This window comes from Pteropus alecto, unplaced genomic scaffold (genome assembly GCF_000325575.1).
Source record: "Pteropus alecto unplaced genomic scaffold, ASM32557v1 scaffold21, whole genome shotgun sequence".
NCBI lineage: Eukaryota > Metazoa > Chordata > Mammalia > Chiroptera > Pteropodidae > Pteropus > Pteropus alecto.
Window position 1 is genome coordinate 10337265 of NW_006436282.1, and position 17159 is coordinate 10354423.

The 17159-nt window shown below is 35.5% G+C and overlaps 1 protein-coding gene across 1 annotated transcript in view; it reads right to left on the reverse strand.

The window, feature by feature from the left end:
- The window catches only part of DGKB (diacylglycerol kinase beta), a 586550-nt gene extending 569609 nt beyond the window's left edge, over positions 1 to 16941 (reverse strand). The window contains exon 1 of the mRNA XM_006911958.1: positions 16624 to 16941. The gene's annotated coding sequence lies outside the window, so the exon portion shown is untranslated. The remainder of the gene's footprint in view (positions 1 to 16623) is intronic.
- Between the last annotated feature and the right edge of the window lie 218 nt (positions 16942 to 17159).

The window sequence follows — 17159 nt, forward strand, 5'->3', positions numbered from 1 at the left end:
CTCCGATATCATGATATCTATTTTTGAAACAGAATGAAACAATTATTTAACAATCAGGTTTTTTTCATTAGTAAGTTACTACAGGAAAAAAAATGTTCATCTTTGAATGATCGTGAATTTCGGAATATTTTTTATGCCTAGGAAGCCCATAAATTATAAATAAAATGGGTATAAAGCCATGTCACATTGACCTTCTCCCTTACCTAGAAAGTTTTCATATAGGTTTTTAAAAGGTCTGTACTTACCCTGTTCTGCTTCCCAAACGTGGAGATAAATATGTTCCCTGACAGCCTGACTTTTCTGAGTCAGCACTCAATTTATCACTGCTCCTCAAGCACATTTTCCAAAACCTGACAAAAACATCCCTGAAACCTTCAAAGGAGAAAAATAAACCCTCATCTCAGGCTGTGTAAAATTACCACCAAGTATAGCCATGAATAAAATAAGAATCAATCCTGATTCATGCTTTTGGAACATCCTAAGAAACGGCAGCTCACGCTCCAAAGACCATTACTCGGCACAACTTAGACCACGGGAAATTAAGCAGGAAACAGAAAAGATATTAAATAATCTTTTTTATGCCAATTTTTTAAAAGAAACCAATTATTGGAGATCTCTGAGTGGAAGAGTATTAAGCTGGTGCTTGGCTACCTCCCCTAAAATTGCTTCCTTCAAGTTATATCTACCTGGGGGGAGAAAATAAAAAAGAATGACCCTGGAACATAAAAGCAGGGCTGTCCTTGCCAGAAAGGCTTAGTTAGATGCACTTAGTGTTCCTGAGAGCACAGGAAAGCACATTAGCCCTGATTGGTTTAGAAGATTGCTGGCTTGAAAGCTATTCTCCTTAAGGGAAAAGGATCTTAGACAGGTAACTCTGTTTCTTGATGGGGATTAGAGACAAAACTAGTCTGTATGGGAAAGAAAAGAGAATATACAGGTGACCGAAAAAATTGCCTACTTACATTGTAATCATTTGTTCATAAATACTAGAAAACTATGGACGCTATGCAAATAAATTTCCTATACTCAAGCACCACCATATAGTAAAGGTTAAGAAAGCTACATAAGTATCTATATACAAGGAGCTCATAAGATATATGTTAAAATACATAAAAATGGTGCTCACTTCAGGAGCACATATACTAAAATACACAAAAATGTAAGGTAACAGAACCTGGAATGGGGGAGGAGGGTGAGCTGGGTAAGAAAAGAATGTTTCCTGGATGGAGTGAGAATCAAGCAGGTTCCTGAAGAGATGAAAGATTAGTCAGGAAAAAATTATGTTGTGGGAAAAGTTTATCAAGAGAGGAAGGAGAAAATCTTCAAGGTAGAGAATTCAAGGAGTAGAAAATGTTACATATGATAAATAAAAGGTTTACTCATGAAGTGATAAATGTGCCTGCCTACATAGAGGGAGTATAGTGGGAGGCTACCAGAATAACAGAAGCTGCATTAATTGAGTGCTAGTTTTGTGCCAGGGACTGTGCTAAGAGAATTTCATCGATTTAGACTGTAAAACAACCATGTAAATGAGTTGCTATTATTAATCTCACTTGAAAAATACAACGTTGTGATTAAATAGCTCAATGAAAATCACTCAACTAGTAAGTGCTAAAGGCAGAATTTAAACCAGGCAGTTTTTAATCACCTTGTTATACAGTGTGGCAGGTTAAGGAAAATCTACAGATGATTCTGTTTTAGCCTCAATGACAGAGCAAGGCAAATCTACAGCTTATTTAGAAGGAAAAGAGGGTACACTGAACTATTTTGAGCAAAGAATGGGAAAATTGTATAGGAAAATTGATATAGAGGATTAAAAATATGTATCAAGCAAGGAATGAATTGAAAATGAAAAGACCAAACAGCAGGTTAAAAGTACAGTCGAGTGAAATTTAATAGTTTAAAACTGCTTGGTAAGAGTAAAAATGGGGAAACAGGTATAAATGTGAATAAGAACAGAGACAGGAAAGATAAAGAGACAAAATTTGAGTCAGCTAATACAAAAGCTGGGAGGAAAGGACATTTAGGACTAGGAAGAAAGGACATTTCAAGATGACTGGGTCTGAGACCATGGGAAGGAGAACAGAAGGAAGAAGATAAACTCAATTTTAATACTATTCTTGAGACAGTAGAATGTTTAGACAGAAAACTCTAGTTAGCAGATGAGAATGGCTCAAAAGTTCTTCAAATTCAACATGTTCAAACTAAATTCATTAAGGCCCGCAAAAATAACAGCCAACCAACAGGAATCCTGTTATTCTCTGAATTGGTGCCAAGGGACTGTCTCTCTACTACAGCAAATGCCAGAAGCTTAGAGGTCACACTTAAATTCTCTATCTCATTTTCTCATATACTCATAGCCAAACTGCCATAAGCACTATCAATTCCACTTCATAAATATCACTTAGATTTATCTTTCTCTCCATTTACATTGTTACTGCTGTAACCGAGGCTAAAATAATAGCTCCTCTTTATTATCACAATGGCTTGCTAATGAGCTACCCAACTTTCATCTAGCCAACATACAATTCATCCTATACACATTACAGATAGAGTAATCACATCAAAACGTAGATAATATCGTCCACATATTACTCACCTCCTTTAAATTATCGATTGTGTCCAATTATCTAAGGTTAAAGACAAAACAGCCCTGTGCCATCTGATTCCTCTTTAAACTCAGACATACCCACTCCAAGCTGTATGGACTTCTTTCAGTCCTCAAATTTGCCTTGCAATAAAGTCTTTTATATGCTTTCCTACTTTTACTTCCTTATTATCTTGTTATACCAATTCATCTTTCAGACCTCAGTTTATAATCACTTCTTCGTAAAGCCTTTCAAACCCTCTTGACTAGGTCAAATAATACTGTTATATTTGGACCATTCATTTCGGGTGCAATTTCAAATTTATTTGTATTGTTAGTTGATTTGTTTTCTCTTCACTTCAACACTAACAATTCACACTTTAATCTGCTTCGGCCTGACATTTGCTCCACCATTTCATTGAAACTGCCCTTTTCAAGGTCAACAAAGACCTATCCCAGTCCTGTGGTTAATCCGAAGTCAATTTGCTAGTCCTCTCAGTTGTAATAACTGAACAGTCTTTTCTTATTGAAACACTTTGTTACTTGGCGTACATGGAAGTACATTCTCTTGGCTTTCTCTTGCTGCTCCATCTCACTTACTTTTTCAGATTCCTCTACCTTTTCTCTACTCCATGAAAAGTTGGTTTATCCCAAGGCTCAATACTGAAACTTCTCTATCTACACTTAATCCCTGGGTTATCTCTCCTGGTTCCAGGTGTATACACAACTCTCACATTTTTGTCTCCAACTACTTTCCTTAATTTCATCCTCATGTATTCAACTGCCTACTTAACAGCACCTCTTGGGAAACTCGAAGGCATTTCAAATGTAATATGTCCACAGAAAAATGAGACACGTTTAAAAAATAAATCTAAAATAGTACACTATTTAAAATAGCACCCACTTTCTATTACTTTCCTCTTGCCCTGAGTTATTCTTAACCGTACTCATATATAAAATTGTATTATATGTGTAATCATTACTTTCTATCTCCAAGATAATGTAAGTTTTTGAATGTACTACTTTTATGCTGTATTTCTGATACCTTGAACATAATCTGGCACAATGTAGGTGCTCAGACTACACTCTAAAATTACCGGAGATATAAACAATTTATGTGTTTGATTAGCATTGTCTTCTGAGTGACTGGCAAATGGCAGTCATTAAATGCTTTTTGGCTGCTTAAAAAAAAAGAAATAATAATATAGTAATGTGGTCTTAACCATGACAAAGAAGGATTGAGTCATAACAATGAGTGAAGCTACAAAAAATTGCAAATGCTGATAAGGTGAAGATGACAAAAGGTAAATTCATTTGATAATTAAGACACTATTAATAAATATCAAGGCCAATTTAAGTAAGGTGCATATTGATGTCAAATTATAATTGGCTAAGGAATTAGTGGGAGGCACAGAGACAGAGGCCTGAAGCATAAACATGATTTAGTAGATATTATTCCTAACACATGGTTTCCCTTCATTCTATTTGCCAGTGTTAAAATTTCCTACACCATTATGTCAACTAGGACTCCAGTACCTCTCTGCCCTGCACTAAAAGATTCCTCTTTGACATATGGTATCTTAAATTCAAAAGTACTGGCCCTCTTCATTTTTATCTTTTATGAATAAGAAACCATACATCTGAAAGTTATGAGGAGACGTCATTGCTTAGAATGCAAATAATTGCCATGAAGTTAAGTTTCAAAGCTGAGTACAGGCAGGTAATGTTTGAGTCCTTTTATTTAAATACTGAAATTGGCAAGTATAAATAAGTAAGGGCTGGTAACTGTTACGTTTACTGGCCTGTCAGAATTTTTCTAAGCTTAATGATTTTTTTAAACATTATCAAGACAACGTGGATTGCACCCCCATGGGTGTGATAAGGATAAAGAGGAACACTATGGAATTGCAGGAACCAGGAATTGTTGATGTTTTGCAGGAAGTGGCAAGAAATCTATGAGCCAGTCCAAAAAAGATATTTTTATCCTTGACTCTAAGCCGGTCAGAATTTAAAAAGCTAGTTCAGGTTCTAGCATTGGCAAGAATTAAGACCATGACTCAGCTACAGCTGGCTTTCACTTCAATTAACAATTACACTAGCAAATAATCCTTGCAAAGAATAAACACAGAATTAAGAATGCAAGTGAGTAGATGCTCCCTGAGGCTTTGTTTTATTCTACACAAAGGCACAGCCAAAGTTCAATATCTCCAGAGTCCCATGCAGAGGAAGAAATCCTTCTAGGCAGCACACAGAGGGATTCTGGTCTTTTATAACCATCTGGATGGGGTTCCGTGACAGTTTTAAAAGGGCAGCCATCTTCATTTTAGTAACATTCTTGCTGCACCACAGATACATACTTCTGTATTCTATTTCTCGTGCTTCACCAGCCAGTGGAGCAGGCTTGTGTAAGGCCTACCAACAAACCTCATTTGGAAAATCGCCTCCAGCCCCAAAGTAGATGGGAAAGAAAGTTCATCTCATGAGTCAAGTACTCAGTTTAAGAAACAGAATCAAGTATCAGATAACAGAGAATGAACATTCCTTGGGTAGTAAAAGTCAGTGTTTTTGCTCATCACATAAGAAAGAACGAGTCTTCACAGGATTCATTTGATAGTTTGTACTTAATCTCTTGGCAATATAAAGTAGAAAATGAAGGAAAGATTACTTACATAAAATCTCACCCCAACCTACAAAGACAAAAACTGTGGAGTGAGTAGAATCCAGGAAACATAAGACAGAGGAACCTTACCTCCATTATTGTCAACCCAGATATATCGAGAAAGTCATTTCTCAAAACTGAAAATTGTTTTTTTTTTAATTTTTCCGTGTTTGGACTGGAAAATAATATGTAAAAATATATCAACCTCTTTTAGTGCTGCTTAAAACCATTAAAAATGAGGAAAAATCAAACATACATGCATTAAAAATATATCTGCTTATCGGAATTTAACTAATCATAAAATCTGAGTTTCCCAGCCTGAAAGTGTTAATTTCTTTGTAAAGTTATACTTTTTAAAATCTGACAAAATTAATGAGGGCACAGGCTATATTGTGTTATAAGCAAAATGACAGTATGTATATATACGTGTGTGTATATGTATATTTAGGTCACAGCTAACCTTATTTATATTGCTTAGGTAAAATTACATAGGAAAGGAATATTAGAAATTCAAAAGCTATTCCAGGGACAATTTCGTTTTGTGATTTCTGAAGCTACTCTAAGTAAAACATGCACTCTTGCAAAGTAAACTAGTGTACTACCATAAATGAATCCACTTGAAACTAAAGTTTGATATAAATCATGTTTCCCCTAAAAATGGCTTCATATATCTCTTTAGTTGATATGTGCTTATATGGAAAGAATGGAGGAAAGATATAGCTATGAGAAAGCAAGAATCTAAACAAGTGACCAACCACTGGTGAATTACCCCTGGAAATCATGATAAAAACCTACTCCAAGCATTTTTTTTTTTCACATTTATTTTGAGAAGCATTTGATGTAGCTAAAAAAATATTTTATTTCTGGTGTCATTGGCAAATCACCACTTAAATGAGGGTCCAAGAAAATGACATACCACTGGGAAAAATAGACTAGGTTATTTTCTATTCTCTCCACATGTGTGACCTTTTAGCCTTCTGTTTACTTCCTATAAGCCCTCAAAGTCTACATACTGTTATTGTCAAATATTGAAAATAACCCTGATCCTTCCACTTCTTTATATCCAGATTCACAACTGAATGTCAATAATCAATTCACAGAATGTGTCACAAACAAATATCTAAATCCAACTTAATCTCAGAAGCTAAGCAGGGTCGGGCCTGGTTAGTACTTTGATGGGAGACCACCTAGAAAGACCAAGTGCTATAGGCATAAAAAATTTATAAATAAGAGATTGCAAGCCGACAAGGTCCTTGCAATCTGTGAGGTCAACCAAGGGTTGCCTTGCCTAAAAAAAAAATAAAATAAAATAAAATGAAAATAAATCCAACTTAAGCTTCTAATATTGCAGAAATAAAGCTCCAATTACTACACTTAGTCAACATAAGACTAATTTCACTCTCTTGAAGCAGAATAACATGGTTGAGTATTTTTGCCAGAATAAGAACCTTGTTCAGAATCAGTACAAACCATACTGAAAAATGGGCAGAGAGGAGGTAAGAAATGGTATAGTTCAGAGAATGAAGGAGGTGGTCATTTACCTAATAGAGAAGACCGAAAGATAAAAATATTGTTGATGCAGGGAGATGTTTTATGAGACAACTCATCACTCCCAATCAAGAAAGAAGCATTTTCAAAGTTCACTTATTTATTCCGCATTTTTTGAGGTACCTGTTTTGTACCAGGAACTGTTCTAATAAGTACTAAGAAAATAAAGAACCAGAGAGACAACGGGAGTACAAGTAAGGTGAGGAAGAAGTACTGACAGAAAAGATTTTAAGCAGCTTAATGTCAAAGAAACACTAGATTGGAAGAGAATACGGTGGCAATAGGTATTCTTGAAGAGATAAACGGAGGCCATGTCATGAAGTTTTGTCCAAACTAGGGTACAGAGGGTGGTGAGGAACAGGGATAAAAAATTGTAGATACTAATAATTTTCAAATTCAAATTTTACTAAAATTTTTCAATGCCAATATCAAAAATAAAAATAAATAATATGAAAATGGAGAGGTTAAATATGCTGAAGTCTTTCTTTTCTTAAGGAAATACTAAGTGCATGAGGCTGGGCTAATTATGAGAAAGCTGCTGCGGAGAATGGAAAAGAAAACATGAGCTCTTAATTACTAGGGTCAGACTGAGATGGGAGATCACAAATTTATTATGAGACCAGTTTTCATGGTTTTCTGATTTTCACTAGCATTCAATACCCCAAATAAGAAAGCAAAGCCAGATTGCTCAACTGAGAAAGAGTAAGGATTTTGCCAGATGTAAAATGGAATGAAAAGAATACAAAGAAATGAGGATTTGGGTAAAAGAGTTATTTAAATTGTACACTGGGTCTTGCCTGGATAGTAAAAAGAGGATGAAGGAGAAAAGAACTATTAGAAGAAAATGAGGTGTGTCAAGGTATTGGAGACTGATAGGAAGTAGAGAGAACAAGATAATTATTGTTTTGTAATTCATGATTTCAAAGATGAGAAGTTCCAAGCAATACCAAGATCTAGAATGGAGCCACTGGCCAAAGGTTAACATGGAATGGAGTGGAATGTCAATGAAGGTAAGGTGGTTAAGGAAATTCTGTAGGGTACTAATTGACTTGTCAACCTATTACTTTAACCAATTATAATAATGACAGGAGATATAAAAAAAACTGTCATCCAAATTCCTTAATCTGAAAGAATAAGATGACAGATGATATTGAGGGGGTAGTTGACATTACAAATGACAAAGCCAAAACTCTGTTTTCTATGCCACATTCTGAGCAGTTGAATGAAGTCACACATTGAGATAAACTATTATCACTGTAAATTCATGACTATCTACTCAACTACTTCCTCCCACTATTGCCCAGATCCTAATAGGTCAATTACTTCTCCAAGCTTGTCTGAAACTTCAGATTTTCTTCATTCTATTCAAAGAAAATTTAAATTTCAGAAATATCTACAAGTTAGCACTACAAAATCTAAATACCTATTCAGATTATTCCTTTCTCTCCTGCCTCCCCTCTTTCTTTATAGAGAATGTTAATTCTGGTCAAAGTCGACTCATACCTCATATGTCTCTGATCTTATTCAATTTCACGTTCTGAGATGTCCATTAAGATTTCCCTTTCTCTTCTATATTTCTAATCACTTCAACTTTTCACAGATATTTAAACATGATTAAAAAAAACTCCCATCTTAGAAAAGTAAAAGTTCCTTCAAACTCCTATTATCCTCCAGAAACAGCACTATCTTCTTTCAAACCTTCATAGAAAAACTTTTTGAATGAGTCACTGTCTTCATTTCCTGAGCTCCTACTCATTCCTTAACATATTTTCATCTAGGTTTCACCCCAATCACTACAGCAACACATCTTCAGCTCAGATCACCAATGATCCTCCTATGTTGAAATCCAATCCTATGTTGAAATCTAATGGTTATTTTCCATTCCTTTTCTCAATTAACCTCTCAGCAGCATCTGGCAGTGATGATTACTTTGTCTTTCTAATAGTACGTTTTCCCTGGCTTTTGGAATACCACAGATTTCTGTTGTTGTTTTCCTCCTTTGAGACGACTCATTTTCATTCCTTACAGTCCCACCTACTCCAACATCCTCTAAAAATAACTGGTAGAGTTCATCGAGATTTGTTCACAAAATGATCTTTTTCACTCTCCATTCTTTTCTCAGGGATTCCTATCTACTCCAGAGAAAACAGTTATTATCTGTACCACCAAAGTTATCTCTTTCCCAGTTTGCAGTTCTCATCTTTTTATTCAAGTAGCCATCTGTTCACTCAAGAGTTATGCTTGGATAAATGAAATGAGTACAGGTTTTCATATGAGGGTATAAGAATAATGATCTCTGGATCTATCTTTGTAAATTACTTTATTGCCTTAATTTGGTAAATTCCTACTTTTCCTCAAAACCTAATTCAAATTCTAAATTATATGTGATTAATTTTTTATCTTATTCTTTTCATCTATAGCAACTGACTGTGTACCTCCTGTGTACCTAACTTCTATTGCTGCACATAGCCCGTGGTGTTATAATTTCTACATCTAATCCTCAATTTAGGGGAACTTAATTTTCTTCTCAGAATCTACTACTCTGATATATGGTAGATGGTCAAAAATTTTTAAATGAATAATTGAATGCAAATAGACCAGTAAATTTTGCTCTGGAGTTTTCAAAGAGATATTAATAGATGCTCCCAGAAAGAAGGATTCTGCGATTGCACAATATCAGGGAAGTTCATACTAAATTCCAGTCCTGGAGATGCCAACACATACTTACATCTGAGGAACTATAAGAAGCCCTTAAAATAGAAAACTATTTAATTTTGTTGAATGTTTAGATAAGGAAAGCTTTCTTTCCCTTTCCTTCTTTTAACACAGATATTAACATTCCTCAAATGATGTTTTCATATGTCTTAACATAGTTTGGGTTTTAACTCATCAGGATCAGCAACGTAGATCTTAAAGAACCAGAGAATATGTACATTCTACTTATCTAGGATGCTCCTCAATGGTAAGATACAGCTGCTAATTCCTTCAATTTTGACAGTTACTAGGAGGAAAAATTTTGATCAAATAGTACTGTCATATTATCAATATACACCAAATCGAATGGACTCTTATTTTTTTACAGCTACTAATTTCAAGAACTAAGAACATTGCCTAACCACAAAGAATAGCAATATTATTACAGCCACACTGAAACCATTGTTTTGTTTTGTTTTGAAAGTGCTTTTATAAAGATAATATAGTTACCCAAATACCAAATGCACCAGTAAACTGTTATGCATGCAGCTTAAATGAAGCTCAAAACCCTAACCACTTCGCTTTCACTATATGTTGTACAATAGAATTTAGATAGAGTACATTCAAAACCAGGTACCTAAAGCAAAACAACAGTCCTCCCCTGAATGGCTTTCATACAGTACTTTCCTCAGTATGTGACAGCAAAGGGACCTCTATTTTACAAAGTTCTGACATATGCCGTGGCAAATAACATTATGTAACAATAAAGCACCCATCCTGGTAATCGAGACTCTTATTAAGAACAACAGGATTGCAAAGTGACTCATCAGTTTGTGTGCTCTTTCTCAATTCTAGTATTTGGGACAAGTGTGGGGAAGTTACAAGTTGTTTATGTGCAGCCCAAAATGACAGGCAAGAGAAGTTACTAAGCAACATAAAGTGCTTACATGTTTCTAATACTTAAAAGCTGCCACAGGCTGAATAATCTTATAATAAAAAGGTAAAAGGAAAAGCAATGTGGGAGTCATGTTTTTGACTGAATGAAAATGTTTTGCTCAATAATTCTAAAATTCTGATTCACCATGAGTTCATCTGTCTTTATTTTAAAGATTACTTCAGGTGTATAATCCTCATCTAGTCACTGTAAACACTAGAAACCCATTCTGCAATAGTAATTTTAAAAAGCATACTAGGAGGGTAGAAAGGATTGGTCCTTGGAAGTCTTCAAACCAGTTCATACCCTAGTAAATAGGCCCTCTGTTCTCTGTTTCAGCTTTGTTTCTCTCATAGCACTTATGACAACAATAAATCACATACTCGTTTTCTTGTTTAGGTGTATTTGCTTCTTTCTCTTTCACTGAAGAATCTTCCGTATTCTAGGCACTTGTCTATAATTTTACTCACCCTTCCCTGAGTCTGTCACAGTACCTAACACAGTGCTTAAAGGATGGACTAGGATACAGTGTCATGGTGTTAGCAGTTCTGTTTTTTAAGGTGATCATTTTTAATAGAAATATCTCTTCATATGAACCTTAAATTTCCCAGAAGTAGCTGAGCGTTACTTACAGTCTCTAAAATACACGCTACAAAAAGCAGGCAAGTGAGAATTCCGCAGCCCTTACTTCTTTTCATTAAGGACCCAGCAAACGGATTCCTTGGTCAAAAGCCCAGAAAGAAACATTCTCTAACATTCTGTCTCAGCAAAACAAGTTGCTGAATAAACGACAAACTCATCTTCTGTGCTTAAAGTTCTGATTTCAGGTCAAGGATACTGTAATGCTTTTCCACAGCGCCTGCATTTCTTCCTCTTTTCCAGTTCATATAAACTAAAAATGCTTCTTCGGGAGAGGAGCAGTGAGGATTGATTTTCCCATCATTATCCATTTCTTCATTTTTTCTCCAGCGGTAGTTAGGTTTCTAATGCCTGCTCACAAATATGACTCAATATTTGTCAGCTAAGACTGAATCAAAATCTTCTCAATATTCTTCCTCAAAGGAAATAAAAGAGTTCAACATAACTTTTAAAAAGCACCGATTCACAACTTCACTCCATTGTCTTATAATAGCAAAACATCTTTGATGAACCACTTAGTCTCATATTTGTTCCCCCCACCAAAGATAAATTAGTATCAGAAATTAGATATCTTTAAAAATGTCGAGATTGTTATCTAGATATAAATATGCCATCTGTCATATTCTAAAATATTGTCCCGTATATTCTAAATATTCAATATTACAGAGGACCATAAATGTCTTTTGAGTAATTTTATACTAATTATAAGTATATTTCAACTTATTAAAATATACTATCTGGCTCAGACTTTGCAACTTGCATGTGAAAAACCATTCTCTAATCGTTTTGGGGATAAAGACCATGGAAGTGGAACTACCTATCCCTTCAGGGAATTGAATTAGAGCTTTGAATTGTTTCCTAAATAAGAATTTATTGACCACTATTATTGTATTAGAAACTATGCTCAGCACTAAAGTTCCAAAGATAAATACAGTTTGGTTTCCTTCCCAAAGGTAAAAAACAGATTATTTCAATCCTCTGTGGCATACTCAATAATAAAGGCAAGCACAAATTTCAATGAAACCACAGAGAAGGACAGGTGGGCCAGTTGTAGATTCCAAATAGAATTCCAGAAGGTCATGATGCTAGAGTAGAAGCTTAAGGGATAAAGATTCATAATCAGGTGAAACACTAATGAGGTGAGGGCACAGGAATTTCATGTCAAGAAAGAAATTACAGAGAGACAGGTGTAAGTAGAGACAAAAAAGACGAACACATGGCACAAACTGTAGCGGGTTATAACAAGCCAGTGATAGTTAATAGATTTGGAACCTTTTGGTTAAAAGCATGGGTTCTACAGCCAGACTGTCTGGTTCATACCCCAGCTCTATTTCTACTCATTTCTAACTGTGAGTAAGTCATTTAATCCTTTGTCTCAGTTTCCTCTCTTATAAATTGAAAATGAGGATGATAATAGGATTATCCTATAAGAGTTGTCAAGATTAAATGTATAAAATGTTTATACAAGCAACTGGTACACAGTAAGCACTAAATAAAAGTTCCTGTCTACTGGAGAAGACAAGAAAAGAGAGCCAAAGCACCACATGAAAAAATCAACTCTTGAGACTCTTTATTCCTAACCTCAACCTGTAATATCATAAATGACAAAAAAAAAAAAAAAAAAAAACAAGAAAAAGACCAGAGATAACAATGTGAACATATTTATAAAACATATATATATAGTGATGGAGCTTCGTAAATACACACACACACACACACACACACACACACAATGACAGCTCGGTAGCATCAACTTTCCTTATGGAGTATATACATTTACATTCTGATTTTGAAGGTAACAGTTTTGTGCTACTTGATCTGTAGTGATGGGCATATTGCCAATACAAAATAACAAAGTCAAGGACATTATGTTTCAAACTTACAATACAATACATATTCTCTGTTAGAAGGCAAATCCTTCAGTTTAAATTGTTGACTCAGATAATATTTTTAAAAGAATTTCAGCTGTTTAAATTTAGTATGCTGAGAAAGACCAATCTTAAAATATTATTTGGCTTTACGCCTATAACATTTTCAATTTATTCCTTGTTAGTGTTTGTCTTCTATGATAAGAAGACAAGTGACAGTAATCATGTTAGTCTCCTTAATACTTCGAATTTTACCTAAATGAGCCATTTTGTTTTCATCTTCACCAGTTAAAGATGTCCTTTCATTTACTGGCAAATATTCAGAAAGTGATTATGCAAGAAGCAGTGATATTTCCATGTACTGTTTTCCCTCTTCAGTTATCATCTGGTCTTTCTCCCTCACTTTACTTTGAATCATAATTTTTTTAGTCTTAAAAAAAGTAAAGGAGATTATCCGAAGACATGACTAATCTAATATCTACAATCAGACTTTACAACTATTTAAAGAGATGTTTTGAGTCTGCGTTTTATCTATGACTTTAAAGATCTCCACCCAACGCACAGTCTAAAGAGCCTGTTTTTCAGAGTCCCACAGGACACAGAATCTAGACAAGGTCTCACACCAGCCTCCCACCATGTGGTGCCCTTCTTTTCCCTTCATCCCTCTTGGTGTTTAGGTAGTCCAACTCCTCCCCTCCCATATCTTCCATCCTGGCAAACAGGCTCTGAACTTCATTTCCATAGTTCATGAAGCTAGAGCAGAGCATTGAAACTGGAATGGCTGAGTATGACAAGTTTGGATTTGGGGTCAATTTAGGTTCCAATTTTGGTAGATCCAATCTTGAGTGTCAATAGAACAGGGAATTCTCTCCTGACTGGAATGATTTCTCAAGCACTCTCAACTCACTCTACCTACAAACCATATTCAACCCGCTTGATCCATAGCAGAGTACTCCTTTAACAATACAAAGTGGCAAAATGATTCAGAGTTAGCACTACTCACACCTGGGGGCTAATCCTAGCCTATCATTTACTAAATATGTTGCTTTAGGCAATTTGCTTATTCCCTCTAGGACTGAGTTTTTTATGAATGGGAGAAAATGCCATCTCCCTACTGCCACCCATAAATAAGACTTTTTCAAAGAGCTTAACCTAGTACCTGCCATGACTACACTCACAATAACTGGGAACTATTCACGCATTGTATGGCAAGTAAATCATACATGCAAATAACCAAAGACCTATCAAGAAGCTGAACCTATTCCATAGTCAATACCTAAGTGTAAAGAAATGCATGAGATTCTTACTTGAGGTAAGATTTTGTACAGATGTTTTACAAGAAAGAGGAAATGCCAGAGATGGGAAACAGGTAATAAGGGTAAAATTTCTTCAAAATTTTGCCTGGAGCTTCCTCCAGGCAGGTACTCCTAGGCTAGAGGTATTACTCTTAAGAAGATATTGCAAGAGTTTCATGTATACATAAGTACAGTTCTGTTCCTGACACCAGCCAGAAGAAGCATTTAGGAAAGTGTAGCCTTAAAATGTCATTGCAATTGTATCCTTAAAATGTCATTTCATTTCATGCCTATATATCAACATCAGTGTCATTATTAGTAGGCAGAATTAGATCAAGGGGCCAGCAGGTATCTTTGTCTGGCTTGTTTGGCTACAACTCTTCCTTCTTTCGATATTGTGCAAGGAAATGCTTGAGTCACTAGATAGTTGTCTAGTTCAGACACAGCCCCAGCAAACCTTACTAAGGGTCTAAATCTTAAAACAATTGTTTTATTTTGAAGATGGTTTTGAAAATTATCTTTTCAGACATAACATGAGGTTTGTTTACCAGTAAAACAAACAAAATATGAAGCAAAGATATTCCCCAAACTCAAACGCTACCTAAATTTCTATCTTAAATAAGTCTGACAAATTCCTATTTAATCCAAATTCCTATCAAGTCCAATCAGGCACTTAGCCTGATGTTTTTTCTTTTTAGCTAAATACTCAAGATTTAGGTAATGATCTATTCTAGAGTAACTGGCAACTGTTGGCAAACTCGCACCAACCATGTTCTTTTATTCAGTCTTAGTATAGATTATTTTTTATTGCTGTCTAAAAATTTTAACCACCCTTCTACATACACTATCATAACAAATATATTCTCTGGATTATAGTTTACTCAGTGATTTACATAGTCATATGTAGAGATTTTGCACCAAAAAATTATGTCTCTGTGGAATCGATTATCTCTAAAAAATTGGGTATTTCAATAATGATGAACATATTATATCTGGAGATCCCTGAGCATAGGGAAAGTAATTTATTACTTTCAGAATATTTTATTTTTAATAAAATAATGAAAATTTGTTGGATCAGAAAAAGAGTAACACAATTTAAAATGTAAATAAGAGGATAAGAGTGATCCTTAGTTTCCTCTTTTTTAATGACAGAGAATTTCAGAATTACATACTGTGCATTTCACAAGTTATTTCATAAGTTTTGATACCCCTTTATCTTAGAGAATTTATGGCGGCATATTGAAGTGTCAGCTTAAAATTCTAGTTCTGTTTTAGGTAACCTCTGTTTTTTTTTTTTTTCTTCATAATCTTTCTTGGAGAAGACTATAGTAATACAGTAAATTCTCCAATGATCCCGCAACTAAGTCTAATAATTTTGTATAACATATTCTTTCTGCTTGAGGGATTCTTTTTTATTTTCATTTATTTAAATTTATTAATAAAATCTGGTCAGTGCAAGAGAGGACCTGGTGAGATATTCCAAGATTTTAAATTAATTATTTCTGGTTCCCCTTCTACAAAAGACCTTTAGTATTCTGCAGGCATTCACATTCATCTGGTCATTTGCTTTATAAAGGGCTGGCCCTTGCTGACCTATTTTACCTCCTTTTCAAGGAGGAGTTGGTTATCTGCAATTCGAGCAACCAGTTGAAGTTGTTTTTTAAAAGTTTTTTTAGCTTTACTGTTTGTCGGTGAACACAATGCTGCTTAGTTCTAAGTATAAAGTCATATAAAGTCATCAGTTAAAACCACCACTTTGAAATCAAAAGGAAAGGACCATTTAGCAACTAGAGATTATTGCAGTAGTAAGAAACTGAAGGCATCCTTCACGTTCCACGCACTAAAACGTATTTGAATGTTTATCGTATCATCAGTGTCATCCAGGCTGTTGCCTAGCAGTTATCTAGAGAACTACTTCACGATTTATTTTGATTTAATAAAGCAAGTCAAAGTATTTTGCTTGATTGCTTCTTTATTTTACAGATTGGGAATAAGTCTGGAATGAAACTTTTAACAATTAACTGGGCATCTGAAAATCTAAGTCAGACTTTTTGAATTTTCTTCTACAAAGGCAAGCTGCTATCCATTAGTAACTTTCAGGAGACCACTCTTATAATTAAATCTAGAGGACAATTGCCACTTTTGTTGCCTAAAATCACAATGGGCAGGGGCTTTCGGCATACCTAAGCAACCAGCAGTATCCTTCTGCAAATAACTAAGAGTAGCCGACTATAGCATAACTAGGACAAGAGTGAGGGAGACAAACCGATGTAACATCTCATGGAGAATTCAAAGCTATGCTTTTCTAACTTTCCTCGCCATTTCTTCTCAGCTTCCCTTCCCCCGCACGACGTACCCAGAAGCCACTCAAATTGCTAACCATGTCGAGTTTAACTTACTGCAGTGTGATGCAGGCGAAGGCTGGGCGCATTTCTGAAGCGAGAGCAACTGCTTTTCCGGAGAGGAGCTGGGACTAGCCAGCTATCAGGATCCTTTCCAATTCACACGCTCTCGTCTCAGTCAGAAGGCTCCCTCACCGCTCGACTTCCCCTGAGGAGTGGAGCTTCAAGAACTCTGCTCACAGCATCTCCTCCTCCCTACCCACTTCCACCCCCTTCCAGAACACACAGCCCATTCTAACTAGTGTCTGAAAGATGAAAATCGACTTCCAGTCAACAACACAGGCTGCCTGCAGCTACCAGTCCCAGAAAATTTGCAACTCACAAACAGCGGAGGCTGAGAGATGTAGGTTTCCGGAGCCTGAAAGTCATCTTTGGCATCCCCCTTCCCCACCTCTCACTCCTCCCACTCCCCCCCTCCTTCACCGCGGCCACCTCCAGTCTCCCACTCAAGCCAGTTATCACAAATGATTATTTTATTATCCATACCAATAAGCATCAGAAGGAAACTGAATCTGTCAAAGATGAAAATACCT